The following is a 17,177-nucleotide window of genomic DNA, read 5'->3' as shown; positions in this document are numbered from 1 at the left end:
AGGCTCAAAATCCAGGATCTAGTGATCTGCATGCAGTCCTGATGCAGATTAGGCTTCGAAGGTGAATTTTCTCAAGTGCATCCTTTAGAAACAGCTCCTCTTAAACATCGGATCTGTGAACTCACTACTTAAGTTATTTTCACCTGGCACTTCCAACATACATTGGTGAGATAGGGAAAGGACAAATTCAACCAGACACTCGCATTCCAAAGAGAGGATCAGAGGCAGACAGAGTCACTGGTTCCTAATAATAATGCCACCCTGCACGGCGCACGTTGTCAAGCCCACAACCGTAAGAACGGGGGATGTTCCTTGATGGCGACCAGTCATGTTTGTCAGTGGTTCCCTGATCCTTTATTTTCTCAGCTCTGTCTTTGATTTTTAGCCATTTCAGTATGACATGAATTTGCCTCAGGTTGGCAGGGCTTCCTCTGCAGAATTCACCTTTTTCATTTCCGGAGCTATTCCATCTGCCTCATCCTCTCTGTTACCGCTTTCTAAAGTTTCAGTTACTCAAATGTTAGGTCTTTTCACTGAGTCTCACGCATCTCGTGCACTTTCATTTCCTTTTTAGGACTTGTGGTTTCCACATGAACCTTGCTAACGGTAATAGGGCTGGAGCAAACGCCCAGGGAGCTGAGATGCAGCAGAATGTCTCTCACTCATTCCTGGGGAGTTTATAGCCTTCTCCGACCAGTTGATCTGGAGATAAAAGGCTGGATTTACTGTTGGGTAACAGGTAATGATATTCTGTGGCTGGAGAGAGAGAAATTAGATCGATATCAAACAAGAAGGAAGGTCCTTTACTGGAAAAAAGGTGGAAAATAGGAAGGGGACAGAGTGCACTTGGATGGGAGACTCAGTGCATAGAATCTGTGGTAAGAGTAATATCAGCACTTCTCCTCTTTTCAGTCCAACATCCTTAGTCCAAACGGTTTTTTCCAGACATTCTAGTTTAACAGAATACCTTATCATCCAGTTCTTATCAATACACAACAAGAAGAAAGAAGAAAAGATGGATAAAGAAATAATGCATATGCGACACTTACATTGTCTCTCACCCATTTTATCAGGCTTCAATAATTCAGGACACAGAAACTTTCATAGGGTTTCCTGATTCAGAGCTGCTCTAAAACACAGGCTCCAAGGATGTGCTGCCATTGCTGCACAGTGTCCTGCCCGACTCTGTATGCCTGGAATGAGGATTTTAGTTGGTAAGGGAGCAGAGTGAGTGTGCCGTAAGCAGCTACCGATACCTCCAAATAGCCACTCTGTTTATTAACAGATGAGGCACAGGTCAGTATCACATAGGAGGAAATTTGGTAGTAAAGTGAATTGATTCCTCCTTCTCTTGAATAGAAACAAAGGAGTTCTCTTGTATTCACTCGAGATTATTTCTTAGCAGAAAGAAGATATTCAAGTTCAATGCTTTAAACAGATAAAATAAATACATGAGCATAAAAAAATAACCTTAAAATCTGGTATAGCCAAAAGGTACTGCACTTAGACCCAAAAACCTATCCCAGAAATGTCACTTACTAGTTTTGTGACCTTTGGCAAAATGCTTGAATATGTTAAGCCTCAAACTGTACAATTTCAAAACAGAGAGGGAGAGGATTAATTCAAGACCATGCTGCATGGTTACAGAAAACTCTGTACTTTACAGTATTCTGTTCTGTTTAAGGATCCCCATGGCCATGAGCATTTAATCAGTCACTGGAAGGAAAAAAAATCCCAAAGGGCCTTGCCTAAGAAAAGCTGATAAGATAGAGTCACGGCGTACTTCCTTCTTAGTCTTCCTTTGGCATCTTCGCAGCCTTCCTGGTTGCATACTTTGCATACTTAGAGTTTTAGGCCACTGAGAATTTATATATATTTTTGACTGGCAGTGATGCAACAGAAATAGATGCCACTGTCATGGTTGGTAAAGATCCAGCTTCAGGGCAGCGTCTGCAGTGGAATGTGCAGCTACCCCAGTGAAGCTTGGCTTGCTCCGTTCCAGGAAAGGCTGCATCTGCTTGTGAGTAAAGACATTGTCCCCTCGGGACTTTATCGCTCTGCTGACACACCTCCCCAGTGTTACCAATCAGACAGGACCTTTAAAATATGAGAAAATCTGAAATCACTTACACAGGATCGAAAACACGGAGACCACCACAAAAGAGACCTGATTTTGTAGCTATTTCACATTATTGCTACTGTAGGCATGAAACAGAGACACAAATTTTCTTGCTTACTTAGCAATGTCCTATTTTTCTTAGCTATTCTTAAAGACTGAATAAGGACACCTTTTACATCATTCTCCTTCCCGATTCTAAGAATAGTGGGCAAAAGTAATGTGATGGTGACAATGTAAAAATAGCTGCACTGATGGGGCTGCTCCCCGGGACGGCAGCTTAGATGCATCATCTTATTACATTACAGCTCCTCGGGGGCGTTCGAGGTGGACACCATAATTCTCATCTACAGAGAAGGAAACTAAGTCTCAGAAAGGCTAAATAATTTGATCAAGCGAGACAACTAGTAAGTGCAAAGTGGGAAAAAGCCATCTTGTGGAGCGACTCTCCCCATTCACCAGTAAAATCTGTCAACCAGCTGACAGGGCATTTGGGAAATGGGATACTGCCCTCTTTAATTTTCTGAAAATAGTAATGAAAAATAATTAGATTTGTGGGTATAACTGTCAACACCGAATATCTTCTCATAATGTCCACTTTCCTGTCGTTTTATGTAGTGGATGCAGCCAGTTTCAAACCTTTTGAAATAAAGACAGGGGCTGAGAGGAAGGGGAAGAAGAAAGAGGAAAGGGGAAAAGGAAACCTAAGCATAATTGACTTTCCTTTGTTATTCTAGAGTATCAGGTTATATTTTATACATAAATTCTAGTTGTAATTGAGTAAGATGAAGAGCACTGAAGTGGTTCTATTGGGAAACATTGTTTTATTAGTCAGGACTCTTTCAGTGGCAAGAGAAGTGAAACTCAAATCAAACCAGCTTGGGAAAAATAGAGAGGAAATTGATTTGGCTCATGGAATTGCAAAGTCCAAGGAAAGGGGCAAGCTCTTTGGCCACAGCCAGCTCTGGAGGCTCAAATCATCTCATTCTTTCTCTCTGGCCTCTTGGTTTTGCTTTCCTCAGAGATGGCCCAATTCCTAGGCAGGTCTCTTCCCTGCATCTGAGACCTCCAACCTCACATCCTCCTTAGAAGTGGTGTTTCAGAGGAAAGACCACACCCCCATCCCCTAGGGTCCATGTCAAGCCACCAGATGGATGCTATCTTGACTTGAGTTCCATACCCACAACTGGACCAATCTCTGTGTCAGGGAGGAGAGAAGACTGGTTAGCCATCTCGTCATCTGTCCACCCACGTGGGAAAAGGAGGACAACATGGTTGACATCCTCATGCTCTTCTCCTAAGGAAGGGCTATGGGACAGGAGAAAAGAAGTAGCTGACATCTACTGCACTTAGCTAAATATTTTCACTTTTCCCTAATTGTTTCCATGACATTTGCCCCTTTTCTCCTCAAAGCAGACTGTGCGAAAAATGAGAACATAATTGAAGAATAACTTCGTAGTAAGTTGAGATTAGTCACAGTTCTGACTGCTTCTTCCCTTGCAGCCTCCCCAGAGCAAACCAGGAGGATCCTTAGTTCTCTCAACATGGGGGAGAACATCTTCTTCTTTGTCCTGGCCTCTTCGCTTGAACGAGCTGCTAGCTGGTTGGAGCAGACACCACTTCCTTTCAGCTTAGAGCCTTTAGGCGCTAGTGGTTTTATCATCTGCTCAAAACGTGCAAAGAAAAGACATGGCCCTGGACGAAAGTTACCAATCTGCATAACAAGCATGTTTCCCACACCAGAGCCTGGACTAGAGTTACCCATCTGCATAACAACTATGTTTCCCACACCAGAGCCTGGACGAAAGGCTTGACAGGAAACTCAGTGATATTTCTAGCTGTCGGGAAACTTTAGTTAAAATGCAATACTGAAAATTTGGTACTTTTCAAGGGTTTATGGGCACTGAGATATTGGCAGTTTATGGGGTATCATGAAATGTGTCCCCCTCCTCAACTACTGGGATCTAAGACCACTCTCAACAGAAAACAGAGATGTACAAAATCTCTTTAAGATACTAGTTTTGGGTTTGCTAGGATTGGTTGTTACATGTGGAAAGATTCTTCTCTCCGTAAAGGAAGAACATGAGAACATGTCAGGAAGGAGCCAGTCAGCTATGGAAGGAGATTAGAAAGGAAAGCGTCAGTATTTTTCATCGAAGAAGTCTCTGGGTAAGGGGTGTCCTTGAACAGATAACCCGACCTGCTGGATTCTCCATTGTTGAGATGATGCTCATACAGTGGGAAGGATCACGGGCTTCATCTCCGAGAGATCATTCGTCACACAAATATTTGAGTGTCACCTACTGTGTGCCACAGACGTTTTCTAGACCCCTAAGATGTGTCAGTGAACAAAACAGGCAAAGGTCCTTGCCCAATGTCACAGACAATGAGCATTAAACATAATAAATAAGAAAATCGTATAGTACATTAGAAACCAAATAAGTGCTTTGAAAAAGAAAACATAAAACAAGATATAAGGACTCGGGCACTGTTGGCTCAGTGGGCGGTTGAGGAACCCAGGGTCCGGGAGAGTCTGGACCCCTGCAGGCGCGCCTGGTCCCTGAGCAGCTCGCACCTCTGCGGCCGGCTCTGCACCGCCCGAGGCGACGTTCTGTTGCTGCTTTTGTGGAGGAGAGGGGAGGAGGTCGTTTGCTTTCATCTTGCTTTGTTTTGACCATTTTTCATAATCACAAAAAAGATGGATCTTGTTTACTTTTAACCTTCTTTTCTTAACTTTTTGTTTGTTGATCCGCTCTTCGCCTCCCCCAGAATCCCGGCCCCGGGGAGGGGCGGGGCGCTGGAGGCAGCTGCCATCGCCTGGGCTCCGCGCAGCATGGCTTCCAGTAAGAAGCTGCCCGAAAATGGCTCCTTGGCCACATACAGTCTTACAGCGGAGAAAATATTCTTAATTGTGTTAATCTAATAGTTTCCAAAATTATTTGATCACACAGCCCTTTGATTGGAAAATAACCATTAGCACTGAGACCGGTTCTGAGGACAAACTCTGGGAATAGGCTGTGGAGTTTAGGAACAAGAAAGCCATTTGCCTGCTTTCCCAGAGGGCTTAGGAAAGAGAAGTTAAAGGTTTTCTCATGAAAATGAGGTTATTGAAATAGCGAAGAAACAGGGAGAGTTTCCTCGTTACTAGATTCAAGCTGCTGAAAATCTTTGCGACGCGAGGCAGAAAAATAATGATGCTGCGTCTGTGGGGATGACAGATCAAGCGTCACACTTAGAATCCGAATTGAAAGGCTACCCGTGCAGAACACAGGGCGGCTTCAGGAATGTGCCTTGAAATCCGCTCACGCGGATCCGTCCTGCAGCTCGCTGGCAGGTGCCTCGGCCTCCCACCCGGGTGCCCCCAGCGCGGGTCCCGCCCTGCCCTCCGCTCCCCTCCGCTCCCCTCCGCTCCCCTCCGCTCCCCTCCCCTCCCCTCCGCTCCCCTCCGCTCGGCTCCCCTCCCCTCCGCTCCCCTCCGCTCCGCTCCCCTCCCCTCCCCTCCCCTCCCCTCCGCTCCGCTCCCCTCCCCTCCGCTCCCCTCCCCTCCCCTCCCCTCCCCTCCGCTCCCCTCCGCTCGGCTCCCCTCCCCTCCGCTCCCCTCCCCTCCGCTCCCCTCCCCTCCGCTCCGCTCCGCTCCCCTCCCCTCCCCTCCCCTCCCCTCCGCTCCCCTCCCCTCCCCTCCCCTCCCCTCCGCTCCCCTCCCCTCCGCTCCCCTCCGCTCCGCTCCGCTCCCCTCCCCTCCGCTCCCCTCCCCTCCCCTCCCCTCCCCTCCCCTCCGCTCCCCTCCCCTCCGCTCCGCTCCCCTCCGCTCCCCTCCCCTCCCCTCCGCTCCCCTCCGCTCGGCTCCCCTCCCCTCCGCTCCCCTCCCCTCCGCTCCCCTCCCCTCCCCTCCGCTCCCCTCCCCTCCCCTCGGTGCGGCGCGTCCTCAGGCAGAGCTCGAGGCGATGCCTGCTGCACGCCCTCCTGCGCCCCGCTTCTCGCCAGCCCCGCCACCATCTGCAGAAATTACAGCCCCGCCCGAGCCCTGAGGCCTGGCTTCTCGTAGTCCTCAATCCTCTATCCGCAGTGTGGGAATTGAATTATTGAACTAAATTAATGATTTGATTAGCTTACTGCTTACATTAGTTAATGTCTAGGAGGACTCTTTTGTGCTTTGAAAGGAACATTCATTGGCATTTTTATTTTATTGAATGTCCAACATGTTACACTTAGACCTAATTACCAAAACTATGAAAATTAAATTTACTTAAAGTTACACACCAATTGAAGTCTTAATTAAAATCTCTTAAATGACTTAAACAATTGTAAGTTTACTATGACTAATTTTTTGAATATTTTTAAATATTAACTAACTCCAATCAAATATTTAAATAACTCTAAAAACAAAATGTGTGCAAATGCAATGAGTATAAAATTTATCTCTACACTTATAGTTATTTTGTAAAATTTAAGACCCCAGATTTATTTTTTCTCAGTATTCATTATTTTATATTTTTCTCGTTTTTGTTTGTGTGGCTTCTTTTGTTATAACACCTTTTTAAACCTAACCTGCTTCACCCCTCCCCCAACTAACAGGGCAGGTCCACTGAACTTCCGGGATTTACTGAACTGGGAGAAGGCGAGGAAGCCGGTGCTTCTCTCAGATGAGCTCCGTGTGAACCGGCCATCATCCGTCTGAGCCTTGCATTTGTTTGATTTGCTTTAATAGTTATGTTCCACTTTTTTCAGTCTCTGAGACTTTTCAACTTCAATCTTTCACCTCCGTTTTTTGCAGCCTGGGGTCTCCCCTCTTACATGTTTTTTTAACTCCCACATGGCTGGTGCAGCCCATCTAGCCACCACTCTCATCCTTGTCGACAAAAATAATCTATAGCCAATCTATAAATGAAAATTGGGTGAGTTTATTCTGAGGACTAGCTTAGCCTGGGGTCTTCCTTCCCCAAGGAAGGAAGGGCACCAAAGAAGTGGGGTGCACAGAGTGGTTGTATACCGTCAAAGAGCATGTTTCACATATGATTGAAATGTCCCTTTTACAATAGTCATGAGACTGCCCTGTCTGCACAGCGACTGATGGACACAGCAGGCAGTAGGTCTGCTGTCTCGGTGGACACAGCGGTGTGGCAGGTGTGTTGTCTCAAGCTGGGTGGTCACAGGTGAGCACAGCAATGAGTTCCTAGCCTAAGGAGAGATGCTTATCCTTAAGGAAATGCCAGTGTGGGGAGAAGTTGCATCTTAATTTTAAGGCCGTTTGCTCCTTTGGACATAGCGAATGCATAAAGCAGATATGAAATGCATGCTCACCGGCCACGTCAGGCCCTTTTGGAAAAACTAGGTCAGTCAGAATTAGGTTTACACCAAATGGCTTCCTCATGTACTCCGATGTATCCTATTGCTGGCCATTTGTTTGTCATCATGCTCTCTAGATCCAGTCTGCCGGCACTGTCAGAAACCCAACATGTTTCATTACGTCCTGTTATTAGAGGCCCCCTGGAGGTTTCGTCTCCCAGGATATAAGGTGTAGAGTTGGCTCCGTTACTGATTTTTATTGACAAGTTGTTAATAAGTTAGTTAATTCATTATCTGAGGATCCCCAATATGTATTCTTTTTCTTGGTTCTTGTGTGGCCCGCCCCTTCTCAGGTGTGCAAGGCCCCCTTCCCCTGGTGGGTCAGCATGCTTAACAACCAGCACCAGAAGTTCCCCTCTAGGCCTGAGGCTGTTTGGCTCACTCACTTCCTACTTACACAGAATAAAAGTGCAGACCGAGATTTATAAATATAAATTTAACAACAAAATCTATACATCCAAATACAAATACTCCTCTCCTGGTTAAAATCAATAAACACATACCGTTACATTTTCCTTTCTTTTCGTGAGAGTTATTGTGCCTTTTATATTAACTTTTCTTGATTTTTTAAGGATTTTTTTTAACATTTATTTCCATTAATTCTGATCAAATTGTCACAACTTGTCCAGACGGAGCTTTCTTAAGTTGCTGCTGAGTATTTTAGCACTACCCCCAATGTCCTCTAAAAGAGCCCTTGCTTTCCAGCAACAATAAGACATTCTTTGCTGATTTTGAATGTTCCATTGCCCGTGACATGGAATCAGCTACTCCCATAGGATCCCGGGTGTTTCTCTGTGGAGACAAGTACAAGAGGCCAAATCCACACCCAGGAGCTTGCAGACAGGGTGTCAGCAGTGTGCGAATGCACTGGAGCTGGAAAGATACTCTTTTTTAAGAACGTAAGTTTACTTTGGTTTTCCCAAGTAAATGGGGAGCATACGTCGTTGCTTTCTTACGTTTCTTAAAGACTGACCTCAAAGCAAACTGACACACCCCATATTCTAACCCCTGAGTAGTAAGGGAGCTTCTGCTGGGGCCCCCGCACGTGTTCTCCTTCACGACTGGAGGTGCTGGGGCCCCACAGTGGCAAGACCCATTCCAGCCGTCTAACCACATGCCATCCACAGCACAGCATCTGTTCGAAAGTTAGTCTGAAGTTTCCACTCATTTTATCATTGTTTCTTCTTCCTGCTGAACGATGAAATCTCCTCCTGGAAAAGGCAAGAATTTTCAGACATTTGGCATCTAGCAGAATTATAATTCTGGCAGATAATTACATTTGCATGTGTTTTTTTCCTCCATAAATAACATTTCTTTCAGTGAAATGCCCTCTTAAGAATTAGACCCTTTCCCGAATTACAAGGCTTTAGCGAGTGCAGCGGGAGCTACTCTTGTCCACACCTCCCAGCTCCTTGAGCAGCATTTCGGGAGGACCCCTGCTAATCCACAGGGACAGGAACGTGGACCCGCCGGCCAGCCCTCAGGACATCACGCCCTGGAGGCAGCAGCTGTCCTCCTAGCTTCTCCCCAGGGACTCCATTCCCTGAGTGGAATGCTTTTCCTGCCATACTAAGAGGCACTTAGACCTTTGGCAAACCTGAGGCACCTGCTCTTTCCTTGCCTAAGTAACTAGGACAAACTGTCTCCTTCTCTGAGGTGTCCTGGTGGTTCACTGCCGTCCAAGTATCTCCTGGAACAGACCGCCTGGAGGTATTAATATTATTCATGTTACTGTCATTAGCTTATGGGGCATAAATCACAAATGGAGCAGTGTTACACCTCGCCTCAGTTAATCCTAACAACAGCCACTTCAATAGGATCACTTTTATCCCATTTTCCAGATGAAAAAACACATCTAGAGGAGAAAATAACATAGGGTTGACTTAACCCAACTTGGAAGTCACGGTCCAGGGTTAGAACCCACAGTTCCACTGCGAGTCCGTGTGCGAGTCTGTGTTTTCAGCCACCAGTTCTACTTCCTTGTTCCTTTTCATCTTTGCTTGTAGCCAACTTCACATTTACAGAACGTGCCCCCAAAACACCTTTATATCCCATTAGCCTACTCATCGCACAACTCAATCTAGATACCATCCTAGCAACAGCCACCATTTCCCATTCTTAAGTTGTAATTGACAGTAACCTAGAAACCATGCTGTTTGCAAACTATGCCCATTAAGTTTACATGACATCAAACGCTGGACTTCTCCTGTTCTTCTGCAGCTTCCTCTCCGGCCTCTTATCACTGAAATCAATTACAGCCTCCGTTCTTGCCTTTCACGTGTTGTCAATCCCATTCTCACACTACACGCTTGGGCTAATTGTGTGAATTCCAGGCCCCAGAGTTACTGAGTTTGAAAGGTCGCTGAGCTCTGTCACCACCTGGCCACCGACACACACAACCTTCCTGAAATTAGACCCTGGCCTCCTGTGAATGAAACCTTGGTGCCACCCTGGGGATGATTCCTGTCCCCTCAGCCCCAATTTCCCTTCACCAGAAACTTCACGGTCAGATTTGGCACCAACGCTGATTTGTCCAGAGTATGTGAACAGAAAAATAGTGAAGTTGAAACTTACAAAAAAATATACAAATCAACTTCTTGAAGACAGATGCTTGTTACGTACACTAGGTGGGAAGGGAAAGCAAGGTGCGCCAGGAGCCAGGATGTGTATAAGATGGAACTCACATGCCCTTCCTTGGACCAGGAGGCTCGGTGTTTGAACCGGCCCTGTGCAGACATTCGTGGGCTCTCCTGACAGATGCCATCAGAGTCTTCTGTCTCACCTGTTTCTCTCCATCCTCTGCCCTACCCCATGCTTTAAATCTCCTACACAGCATCAGTATTGATGTCGTGATCATGAATATCAAAAAATAATGAAATACCAAAGAATGCCACCTAAGTGGCGTAACGGAGTTCAAATGGAGCTCTCCAAACGTTCTCATCACGTATGAGAGGTTTCTAAATTAGGAAGACAACTAAAAGTCACCTAAAACAATCCATTTGTCACACAAGAAATATAGGTGTTTATTTATAGGAAATAGTGGAAATAGCTTTCAGTTAACAAGAACATGTTCAATTAATAATAATAGTTCTGGAATCCCTGAGGAAATTGGAGGCAAGTACAAAACTCCTAGGTTGAGAGCTGGTGGGAAAATGTGGAAATGCCTGGATCCATTGCGTTTCTGGCACAGTGCTGGCTCCACCTGGTGGCCAAAGTAATAATTTCCAGTTAATAGCGTCTGTGTTTACGATTAATGAATTGAAAATTAATTGAATTGGAAATGTCCAACTGGGTCCAAATAGTTGAAGAACTTAAGTATAAATGTAGTCTCAAAAACATCACTATTCCTACTTGTTATTAGCTTCTTTCAAGAAGTATGATGATTAATAAATTGTTGTTAAAACTGGATTTGAAAAAGAGGCAAAAATCCAGTATAGAAAAAGTATTTCCTCAACTGTCTTCCAAGAGAAATTCGTGTTCATCTAAAAATGTATTGATATATTTATTATTAAAAAACAGCAAAAAAAATCCACTACTATTTTTAATCAAGGCAATATAACTAGTACCAATTTATTATTTAATATATATTGCCAGTTAAAGTGTAAAACACACAGGGCTGGCCCGGTGGCACAGCAGTTAAGTTCACACGTTCCGCTTCTGCCACCTGGGGTTTGTCAGTTCAGATCCTGGGTGTGGACATGGCACCGCTTGGCACGCCATGCTGTGGTAGGCGTCCCACGTATAAAGTAGAGGAAGACGGGCACGGATGTTAGCTCAGGGCCAGTCTTCCTCAGCAAAAAGAGGAGGATTGGCATCAGAAATTATCTTAGGGCTAATCTTCCTCAAAAATAAATAAACAAAATAAAAATAAAACGTAAAACACACAAAATCATTTAGTGATTCCAAAGATCCATGGGACTGGTCCTTCGTTATCAGATTTCCCTGTTCTTTGGGCTGAGAAGCTGAGGCACAGTGAGCAGCCTCTCTGCTCACACAGGGAGGGAAAACCCACGTGTTTTCCATGCAGGATTCTCACCTCGGATTCTGGGAGAACTTTGAAACTTCAAGCTAAACGTTTTGTGTTTGGGCACATTCAGGAGCAAGAAGCCTCAACTTTCTCCATATTCTCAAGAGTTTCTGGCACCTGAATTGTTTATGAAACCCTGAGGACCAGTTACATAAGCAGGTTCAGTTTATGAAAATGCATCAAGTTGTGTGCTAAGATATGCTTACAGGTTATACTTAAAAAAAAAATTTCTTAGAAGTTTAGGAGCCATTCTTAAATGTGTAATAATAAACCCTTACGTGCACTGAGGTAAATATATAGTAACAGTTATTAAACTCTTTTGAGAATCAATTCCTCTATTGGGAAAGCATGAGTAACTTCCCTTGGGTTGTTGAGAAAACTGCTACGACATAAAACTGGTCTGAAATTCAGTCCTGCCTCTGAAATATACCTCAGCCCGGGTGCTGACTGCCCCTCATCCTGTGGTTCCCGCATTCCTCAGTTCTTCCTGCCCGACCCTGGACTCCAATCCCCTGTCATAACTAATAATTCTTCACGATAAACTTTCACCGTTCAGCTTAACGTGTGGTGACTGTCCTCGTTGGACCCAGACGGCCCCGGCCTCTGACTCTTCCTCAGCCCGTGTGAAAAGAGTAACCACTAGCTGGCATTAATTCTATGGAACAGTTGGTCTGGTTACACCAGTTGTGTGGCTTGCTAACTTTTCTTTATAAGGATTTAAAATATATGAAGAGTGGAGACTAACCCTTAATTGACAGGGCTTATGCCAACAGTACCAATTTGTGCATGTGTGATTCCCAGGAACTTGTATATCAGGTATTTGTAGGATGGAATTATCACTTAAAGGTGTAAAGACCACAACTATGGGACGTCTCGAGAATTCTAATTTAACCAGTCAAATATGATTCTTTTCCCTTAAGAGTCCAGAAACCCTTTTTTTATCTTAACAGTGGAGTGTGGGCAGTATTGGGGGTGGCCAGGTTGCACTACTGTGGAGGTATTTTTCCATTGGTAAACCATCCCCTCTCACCCTCTCCACCTGCTGTTGTGTGGATCTGACCTGATTCCAAACCCCCCCGTTCTCCACCCCCTCCAAGCCCCTCTCTGGGGCTGGGAGTATGACACAAGCCTGGCTGATCAGCTCTTCACCCTCTGACCATGATGACTGGTTCAAAATGGGCAGGGAACACAAATCAAGTTAGTTTATTTAGAATATTTGAAAAACAGGTTCTAGTTTTATAATGTCCAACGTTCATTTCAACAAAAAGGGCAAATGTTAACTTCTAAAACAAAGTGCCAATAAACAGCACCCAAACTCTGCTGTTTTGTTAGTAGTTGCTAATGAGTGAGAGCTAAGAACATTACCGTAATTTTTTGGAAAGAGAAGACCTCTTTCTGCGGAGTTTGCTGAACCACTAGGACGGAAGCCTGGATCTGCTGGTCACTCTGCTAGCGCTTGGGAGAAACCTGTCTGATTAAGAAAGAAACACAGGAAAGCAGAACCAAAAGATGCAAAAGAAGAGGTTGCTGATAACATCATTTGAGATCTGGGTCTGGCCTGGGGCCGCGTGATGTGCAGTTTTCAGAAACAGGAGACAGCAAACGCCTAGTCAGTCTGAGCTCATTCTTTCCCTCGTGGTCAGCACAGCCCTGACCAGAGCAGCTACTGCAAGTGGTCTGTGTAACTGAGGCCCCTGGGTCATAGACGGGTGATTCAGGATTTCCTCGGTCAAAGTGCGGAAGCGAAGTTGAGCCAGGTGTGCACAGCACTCTGTGCGGGAGACTGAGTATGGAACGACCGAGTCTGAGAAGGCTGTAGGGTGCCCGGCATCGTTCCCAGAGCAGACCCTCCTGTCCTCTGACGGTCAGCGGCAGAGTTAGCTGCTCTGGGTCAGACAGTCTTTCTTAGAATATTTGGGCAAAACACTGGGCAAAATAGCCAAGCACTTTTTCATGCTGCAATTTCTTTTGCAATCTCTGACCTATTGTCTCTCCCGTTTGCCTGTTGATGGTGGTAGAAATATTGAGATGGAAGTAAACTGCATAAGTCCAGCTCTGACTTCAGACAGATGGAAAACGTGAAAGGTTGGCGCCTTCACCTCGCCCGTCCTGCCAACAGCGGCACCGGGATGCCGCCCACACTGACATGTCTCCTGTCACCTGCTAGGACCGAGTCAGGGATATATTTTAAAACTTCACCACTATCTTTGTTTTAATTTTTTAATTTTTAGACTGCTTGTCACATGCCCAGATCCATAAGAAGTTTGCATAAAATATAAAAGCAAATTTTTAAAGAAATACAATGTGTGACATAGTGACAAAAGACAGAAAATTGTGTATTCCGAGGGGCCCGCCACTGTCCCTCTAGGTCTCTGATGCTTTCCTCAGCTGGGAGAGCGACAGGCTGAACGGCCTGGCGTGTGTCAGTGCCTGTCACAACCGTGGTGTTTAAACACGGGCTGCTTTGCAGCTATTTTCTTCCATCCAAAGTCTTTCTGGAAATGTGCCAGATAGACACTTACTCAGATAAATACAAAAGGTCAAGTTTTCTCCCCTGCCTTCCCATTTAAAGCAAAATATTTTTTCTTTCTTTTATTTGCGGAAGGATTAAGTTCATTATTTTTACCAGACCATACTACGTTGCTTAGTTACAACCCATTACTAATGTCAGTTTTTATAGTCTCATCTGTTTTCAGACGTGGAAATTTTCTTCTAGATGCCTATTTCTATTTGTGAAACAATTTTTTTTTTCTTCTGTACTTAAAATTCAAAACTCCATGCCAATCTTTCTTTAAAACTCCATAATTCTTTTTTCTGTTTTGCTGGGAGAATTTTTTGAGACGGGAATGTGCTTAGAGCAGAGGTTACGAGGCACTTGTGGATCACATTAATGCTATTTGTTATGTAATCTTCTGAATGAACCATTTGAAATAAATCTGTCAAAAGATAGATTCCTATAAAATTATTGTAGAAGACCGCTCATTTGTGTTCCAGCGTCCTGGACGTAAGCAGCAAATTGTCAGCTCTCAGTTTCTCGATGACCTACTAACAGAACAGCAGAGTTTGGGTGCTGTTTATTGGCACTTTGTTTTAGAAGTTAACATTTGCCCTTTTTGTTGAAATGAACGTTAGACATTATAAAACTAGAACCTGTTTTTCAAATATTCTAAATAAACTAACTTGATACCTGTCACACGGAAGGGAGCCATGAGTCTAACCTGTCACCATTCTCTTCTCTTGTCGGAAGATCTTTGTGGGCTGAGGTGTGGCCCCTTGACAAGGATGCCAAGATTTCTGGAATTCCTCAGGATGCACCATTGACTCCGTGAGGGCCCCCTCCCAGAAGGCTGGACAAGAAGAATTGAAGCAATATTTTCATCTGCTGGAAGTTTAAATGTTAATAAATAGTTTAAAATGTAAGTATCTAACAGAATTGAGTTCTGGTTGGCCTGCAGTTAGTTACACGTTATTGCTTAGATCGTGTTCATTTTAATCCACTTCTGTTTCTGTTGCCAAAAGGTTTTGAAAGTGTTCACGGTAAAATTTGTGCCTTTAAAGCTATCAGGATAAAACATCATAATCCAAGTGAGGAGATATTAAAATAGTTGGGTCAGAAAAAAAATTAGGCTAAGAATAGCTAGTACAAATTTTACCAGGCAAGATGAGAAAGCAGATCACAATATATATAAAATGTCCAGCGAAAGGAAGTGTAATCATTCAAAAAGACAAGCATTTTCTCAACACTGTCTCTAAAGATTGATTGTTTCAAAGTCTATAGAAGGAAAAACTAAGTATATTACAATCTAGAAAAGTTTTCCAAAAATACCAAAAATCTGTCGTATGACCAGCTTTTATTTATTATTGGTGACAGCCAAAAAATACATGTTAAGCTTTCCTCTTGTGAAAAACTGTTTTTGAGGCACTAAAGGATATTTTTTAGGTAAATGATTCCAATTGATACGTAGGTCACACGTAGAGGAGGTCAAGGATAAAATGGCTCGTAGTTCAGAGGTTTTCAAACTGTTCTGGGCTGAGACCTAGAAATTCTGCTGGGGCCTCCAGGCTCAGCTTCTTGTCCTCCACAGAAACCCCCGTTCCCACCACCCTCCCCCATTTCAACAAACAGCTCCACTTTTGCCCATTTGGGGCTTCTGCTTGAGACTGCATTTAAGACAGTTTCCAAGCTGACTAGGGACCACTGAGAATGACTATTTTAGGCCATTCAGATTCAACTTCAGGCAGCCTCTATGCAGCGTGCTTTTTCAACATCACTTAATAATTCTTACAATACTTAAGAGGAAGTCATCATTTTATCTCTTTGACCGACAAGAGGAAACTAAGACTTAAAAAAGTCATTTTATGAGTGGAGGAGAGGTCAGGTTCCTGAAAGGCCAGGTAATTGGGACTTTGAGCATCAAGGTGTGTGATGGGCGTGTGTTCTGGAGAGTGACAGTGGTCCAGGAGCTGCAGTCTAAGAAAGGAGGAGAGTGACCCAGAGGCCGGTAAACGACTGAAGTGAGGACTGGGGAGGAGATCTGATGGGAAACAGTGCTGGAGGTTTCCAGGAAAGAGAGGCGAGGGTCAAGAAGTGGCAATGAGGAGCAAGAAGGCTGTCTCTTCTCCCTCCCAGACCAGGGGCATGAGGGGTCGGGAAGAAAACGTGTCCTCAGGGGAAAAGCAGGTGTCAGTTAGAACCAGACTAAGGGAACACTCAGGCAACAGGGTGGGGAGGCCGATTTCCTTGTTGACTGACCAGGAGCTCCAGAGGGCATCATGAGAGGTTTAGATGTCGAGGGCAGGAAGGAGATGGAGTCAGATAAGGGATGCATGGAGCCATGGAGCTTTCCTGGTAGTTGACATAAACAGGAATGTGGACCACATATGATTTTTCGTGATGCTCCCATCAAAGCTGTGAGTATTAGGACTGTAAGAAAAGGGTCTTAAAGGAGAGCCAATAAGGCTTGTACTTGAGCCCTGCCGCTAGAGGCATGGACACTACAGCGAGATGGGTCTGCACTGAGTCCCTGGGTTCACACCTAAATTCTGCAAATGGGGCATAAAGCCGTGGAGAGGCAGCCTCACCCTGTGATTCTGCACCTGTTTCAGTGTGGGGCTTTGCCCCGCACCACCCAAAAATTCTCCGCTACAAGCAGAGTGTCCTATAATTCAACTCAATCTTGACACTGTCTACCTGGAGAGAGCATCAGATCCCACAGGTTAAGGGCTCAGTCCTGCAAGTCCCCACCCACTTCAGATGCTGGTTGCAAGTCCAGGTTGTCAAACCTGTGCTTCTGACAAACCAGCTGTAGATTGGAAGTTCCAACAACCCCCCTCTTTGGGTTCACTTAATTTGCTAGCGCAGCTCACAGAACTCAGAAACATTTTACTTACTAGATTACCAGTTTATTATAAAAGGATATAACTCAGGCACAGCCAGATAGAAGAGATGCATAGGGGAAGGTGTGGGGAAAAATCAGGGAGCTTCCGTGCTCTCTCCAGGAACCACTCGCCCAGCACCTCCATATGCTCACCAACCTGGAAGCTCTCTGAATCCTGTTCTTTAGGGTTTTTATGGAGGCTTCATCACACAGGCATGATTGATTAAATCGTTGACCATTGGCCATGATTCAACCTCCAGCCAGCCCCTCTCCCCTCCCTGGAGGCCAGGGGGGTGGGACTGAAAGTTCC

The 17,177-nt window shown here is 44.9% G+C and overlaps 1 long non-coding RNA gene across 1 annotated transcript in view; it reads left to right on the top strand.

The window, feature by feature from the left end:
• Positions 1 to 14,905, top strand: part of LOC138919581 (uncharacterized) — a 42,176-nt gene extending 27,271 nt beyond the window's left edge. Inside the window, exon 3 of the long non-coding RNA XR_011429830.1 lies at positions 14,737 to 14,905. This is a non-coding gene — a long non-coding RNA (uncharacterized lncRNA). The remainder of the gene's footprint in view (positions 1 to 14,736) is intronic.
• Positions 14,906 to 17,177: the final 2,272 nt, after the last annotated feature.

This window comes from Equus caballus, chromosome 20 (assembly GCF_041296265.1).
Source record: "Equus caballus isolate H_3958 breed thoroughbred chromosome 20, TB-T2T, whole genome shotgun sequence".
Classification (NCBI taxonomy): Eukaryota; Metazoa; Chordata; class Mammalia; order Perissodactyla; family Equidae; genus Equus; species Equus caballus.
The sequence above is the reverse complement of the archived record's forward strand: the minus strand, read 5'-3'. Positions and strand labels throughout refer to the sequence as shown.